We start from the raw sequence: 6000 nt of genomic DNA, 5'->3' as shown, positions 1-6000 counted from the left end.
GAACATTCCAAGAATTTTATGGAATTTTAGAGATCGTATATTTGATCTCGTGCATGTTTTGAGAGTTTATGGAACTGTTGAGACCGTCTTTGAAGAACATATGTAGCCTTATTTGTAGGCATGAATTAGGGTTTGGATGGAGTAGCCACCAAGTACCCTAATAGACTCCTAATAATTCAAGAATCGTCTTGAATTTAGGATTTATCTTAATTTGTTAAAATTTTAGTGTCTACAACTGCCCCCTACTTCAAGGTTTGTCGAGGTGTAGGCTTGCTGAAACTTGAAGACAAGATTTGAAGTACCCGACCATCACAACAGATAATCTTGAAACTTGTAATTTTCGATGTTGATACCCAATTTTTTCCTATATATATTTTTTTAATACATAAATATAGTTTCAAAATAACATATATGCATATATAAGCATGTGATAACTAGGGATTTTGACGCATTTTATACTCCTTCTTGCTTACGCTTTGATTATAAATTCACACAAAATAGTCCAAAAAGGCTCATAAGTTGTGCATGATTGAAGGTTTGATCAACAAAGTGACAAGATGTTAAAGATCAACTCGAAAGGAGTGAAACTTGCACAAGTACCAAAGACAAGACAAACTCAGGAAAAATAGGCCTAGTACAGCCACACTACACTTTGGGCGGTCCCCACTAGGGAAATTCAGAGAGCTGGTATTTCAGGCATTAAGGCAGTGCGGTCGTAGAAGGTTTTGTGAGGTCCGCACTAAAGGCAATGCGGCCGCACTACCATTCTGTGTGGTCTACAGAGCTAAGGTTCAGAGAGGGTGAAGTTGGAGCTTTCAAGCCTGGGCGGTCCGCGGTCCAGTTTGTGCGGACCGCACTAGAAGCCTCTGCGGCCGCAGTCCATTCTGTGCGGTCAGCAGAGCTTGAGTTCAGAGAGTCAAGTTTTCAAGTTCAAGAGCCTAGTGCAGCCGCACACCATTTTGTGCGGTCCGCACTAACCCCACAGGGGCATTTTTGTCCAAATTTTTCAGTTTAATATAAATAGATCCTTTTTCCATTTTTAGGGGATCAGACATTTTAGAATAGTTATTGCACTCGTGGGAACAAATCTTGTAGCCATTTTGGGCATTTATACTTACTTTTTATCATTGAATCTTTGTATTTAGCTTAGCAATTAATTAATATGTGTTCATCTTCATCTATTTCTCTATTTTTCTCTTCAAGTATGAGTAGCTAGACCCATTATCTAGGTTTGTGGCTCAACCCTAGTGTGGGAAATTGATGGGTGTTTCACTTTAGGGCTAGATTGACTATAGGTGTTTGTTATTTGGGTCAATTTCATGGTTTAATTACTGAATTAGTGGTTGCAAACACTAGTTTGTGCTAAGTTGACTTAGGCTCTTCTTTAGAAAGAGGGCCTAAGACTCCGAAATTGATCCAACAAGGAATTGGGATGGACTCAAGAGAATTGATAGTCTCAATTAAAAGGTTAAACCTCGAGAGAGTAATACCTGACTTGAACCCTAAGTTGCTTGAGCAAATTTGCATACCTATTGGTCTTGAGAAAGTCAATTAGGCAAAATCACTTGAACCATCGAGAGGTGTATAGTGGGTAAAGTAGTGCAATGGTTATATCATACTCCCCAATAATGTCAATAGAGCCTTAGTTTCAAGTACCCGTCAATTGACCACTTAGGTGGATGCCACTACCCTAGAGCTTTTAGAATATTTGAACAACCCATAGCATTTAACTCTTAGCTTAATTTGCAGTTTGTAGTTTGTTAAAAGTAGAATTATAAAAGAAAACCGTAAAAATTATGAGAAGTGCAATTTGGAACGCTACGCAATCCTAGGCTAAATAGATACTCAATTCCAATTCTAGCTCTCTGTGGATATCGATCCCGACCCAAAATTGGGTAAAAGCTGCTCTGACCCTCTCTCGCTACATAATTAGTAGTGCGGAGTAGGTCGCGATCACTTTTTGGCGCCGTTGCTAGGGAGCTAACGGTTTTGGCTATCTATTCAGTTAGTGTTGTGTATTGTTCTTCTTTCCTTCTTTGTTACTTACTTGTTTGTGTTGCGACTCAGGTACCAATATGGCATTGAACAACACTAATGACCCTCTTGGAAACGTGATTGCGGGGGAGGAGGTAGATGATGTTGAACAAGATGAGGTGCCTCTTGTACCTCAAGGACAATGTAGAGGCCGAAATGCCAATGCTAATCCAAATGGCAATATTCCAGACCCTCCTTCTCCACCTCCAAGAGTGGCTCCCAGAGTATTACCGAACCAAGGCTATGCAAGTGCTATTGTCCCACCCCGAATCTGTGAGGGCAATTTTCAGATAACCAATGTGATGTTGACCTTACTTGAGCAGCGTGGGTACTTCACGGGCGCTGCGGATCAAAATGACTACAAACATCTCAAGGGGTTCGTGGATACATGCTGGGGGAGCAAGCAAACGAATGTGTCCGAAGATGTGCTTAGATTGAGACTTTTCCCATTTTCACTTTGGGGGAAGGCATTAGATTGGCTCGAGAGACTCCCCAACCATTCCATCACAACTTGGGATGAGTTGGCAGATAAATTCATTTCTAAATTCTTTTCACCCGGGCATATGGCGGCACTTCGAGATGAGATATTGGCTTTCAAGCAAGAGACCACGGAACCTTTGCATGAGATTTGAGAGCGGTGTAGAACGATGGTGAAGGAGTGATATGACCGAAGCTATGATCCAACAAACCTTCTACTAGGGCATCAATACAACAAATCAATGCATAGTGAACCAACTTGCCGGGGGCAACTTTGTGAAGCTATCATATGATGAGGCATGTGATGTACTTGATGAGATGGCTGACACTTCTTCTGCATGGCAAAGTAGAGCCAATGTGCCTCAAGGTGACCCCACGGTTATTCATTTGCATAAGGAATTACATGACCATGGACAAGCTATAGCGGAGTTGACGACTACCATGAACCAATTGGCTAAGGATCAGTTGCAACAAGTCCAGAATCCTTGCCAGGTGAATGCCATGGAGGGTGTCAATATGCTTGTTACCAAGAGAAGACAAAAAAGGCAATAAAATCAAGGGAATTCTGAGCAATTTGTTGATGACTATAATGGGTGTCAAAATTATGGTTATGATGACCAAAGTGAAGAGGTTCAATATGTAAACAACTATCAAGGTCAACGAGGCAACTCTTCAAACTAACAACAATGGATACCTCAAGGAAATTGGGGCAATCAACAGCAAAATAGTGGTAATTGGGGGAATAATAATCAAAACAACAATTGGGGGAATCAGAACAACAATCAAGGCAACCAAGGGAATTGGAATGGTAATAATAACAATTGGGGCAACAATAAAAATCAAGGTAGATGGAATAATGGGAACCAAGGAAACCGGGGGCAAGGCTTTCAAAGGCCCCCAATGTACCAACAACCAAACAATCCACCCCCTTTCCTCTCTCAAGGTCCTAGTTCTTCTAGCAATGATTTAGGTAGAATTGAAATGATGTTCGAACAAATGATGAAGAAGAATGTGGATTCTGATGCATAGTTGGCATCCCACAATACCTCTATCCGAAACTTGGAGGTGCAATTGGGACAAATCTCTCAGTCTTTGAATACCCGCCTGAAGGGTGCTCTACCAAGTGATACGGTAGTAAACCCGAAGAGTGGAAACAATCATGTGATGGCGGTTACAACAAGAAGTGGGATAGGTGGTGATGTGAATGCCTCTAAGCAAAAGCAAGTTTTGGATGATGATGTTGAGTTGCACGAAGAGGAAATCCCTTTGGTAGTTGAAGATGTGGTTGATAAAAATGTGAAAATGAAGTGAGGATTGATGTTAACGATGTCGAGGTGGAAACTCAAAATGATGTGAACCCGTCTAGGAAACACATAATTGACATGCCGGAGTCAGTTGTGCCAAAAGCCAAGGCTCCTTTGCCTAGGCCACCTCCACCTTATCCTCAAAGGCTTGCGAAGCAGAAAAATGATAATCAGTTTAAAAAGTTCATTGACATGATGAAGATCCTGTCCATTAATGCGCCTTTGGTGGAGGCTCTTGAACAAATCCCGGGCTATGCAAAATTCGTGAAAGACTTGGTCACAAAGAAGCGTTCTATGGATTGTAAAACTATAAAGATGACTCACCAAGTTAGTGCTATAGTGCATTCAATGGCCTCGAAACTTGAAGATATCGGTGCTTTCACCATTCCTTGCACCATTGGGAGTGCGGACTTTGCCAAGGCTCTATATGATTTGGGAGCTAGTATCAATTTGATGCCCTACTCGGTTTTCAAAACTTTGGGTATCGGGCAAGCTAGGCCAACCTCAATGAGACTTCAAATGGCGGTTCGATCGATGAAGCGACCTTTGGGCATTATTAATGACGTGCTTGTCCGGGTGGACAAATTCATATTGCCGGCCGACTTTGTGATTTTGGATTGTAAGGTGGACTATGAGGTTCCTATTATCTTGGGAAGGCCTTTCTTACAACGGGGAAGGCATTGGTTGATGTTGAAGTGGGTGAGCTCACTTTCTAAGTGGGAGATGAAAAGGTCGTCTTTCATGTTTGGAAATCAATGAAGAAACCCAATAGCATCAAGGTGTGCTCATTTGTAGACCTTGTCACAGCTATGATTGTGGATGACACCAGTGCTATGATCAACGTGGAGGATCCCCTTGAGGCCATGCTATTAAATCTTGATGCCAATGATAATGCAAGCAGAGTGGAGTGCGTGAATGCCTTACATGGGATAGGCTCTTATTCTTATGAGCCTAGGAAATTATCTTTGGATCTTGAAAACCGAAAAACTCCACCAACAAAACCATCAATTGAGGAGTCACCGGTGTTGGAGTTGAAACCACTGCCTCCACATCTCAGGTATGAGTTTTTGGGCTCAAATTCTACTTTACCAGTTATTCTTTCTTCTTGTCTAACTAACATGCAGGTTGAGGCCACTTTGGCAGTGCTTCAAAGGCAAAAAAGGGCAATTGGATGGACTTTGGCTGACATTCGGGGAATAAGCCCCGCATTATGTATGCACAAAATTATCTTGGAGGATGATGCAAAGCGTTCCTTGGAGCATCAAAAAAGATTGAATGGGGAAATACAATAAGTGGTGAAGAAAGAAGTGATCAAGTGGTTAGATACCGGTGTTGTGTACCCCATTTCCGATAGCTCATGGACTTCTCCGGTGCAATGTATACCGAAAAAGGGTGGTATGACTGTGGTAACAAATGACAACAATGAACTTATTCCCACTCGGACAGTTACCGGATGGAGGGTATGTATGGAGTACCGGAAGCTAAACAAGGTGACCCGAAAGGATCATTTCCTATTGCTATTCCTTGACCAAATGCTTGATCGTCTTGCGAGGAGAGCTTTTATTGCCTTTTGGATGGATACTCGGGGTATAATCAAATTTTAATTGCCCCAGAGGACTAGGAGAAGACCATTTTTACCTATCCGTATGGAACCTTCGCTTTCTCTCGGATGTCGTTCGGGTTGTGTAATGCTCTGATGACCTTCCAACGATGCATGATGGCTATTTTCACTGACATGGTGGAAGATATCTTGGAGGTCTTCATGGATGATTTCAGTGTGGTTGGTAATTCCTTTGAATAGTATTTGAAAAAATTAGATAGAGTATTAACCCGATGTGAAGACACCAATCTCGTGCTTGATTGGGAAAAATGCCACTTCATGGTAGAGGAGGGCATAGTGCTGGGCCATAAAATTTCAAAGCGTGCGATTGAAGTTAACAAATCCAAGATAGAGGTTATTTCAAGGCTTCCTCCCCCCACTTCTGTCAAAGGGGTGAGGAGTTTATTTGGGCATGCGGGGTTTTATCGGAGGTTTATAAAAGATTTTTCGAATGTGGTAAACCCCTTGTGCAAGCTACTAGAAAAGGATGCTAAGTTTGTGTTCGATGAGGGATGTATGCAAGCATTGAGCTTCTCAAGCTTATGTTGACCACTACTCCTATCATTACCGCACCAAATTGGAGCT

This window comes from Nicotiana sylvestris, chromosome 1 (assembly GCF_000393655.2).
Source record: "Nicotiana sylvestris chromosome 1, ASM39365v2, whole genome shotgun sequence".
NCBI classification, from domain to species: domain Eukaryota; kingdom Viridiplantae; phylum Streptophyta; class Magnoliopsida; order Solanales; family Solanaceae; genus Nicotiana; species Nicotiana sylvestris.
This window is presented reverse-complemented; position numbering follows the sequence as displayed.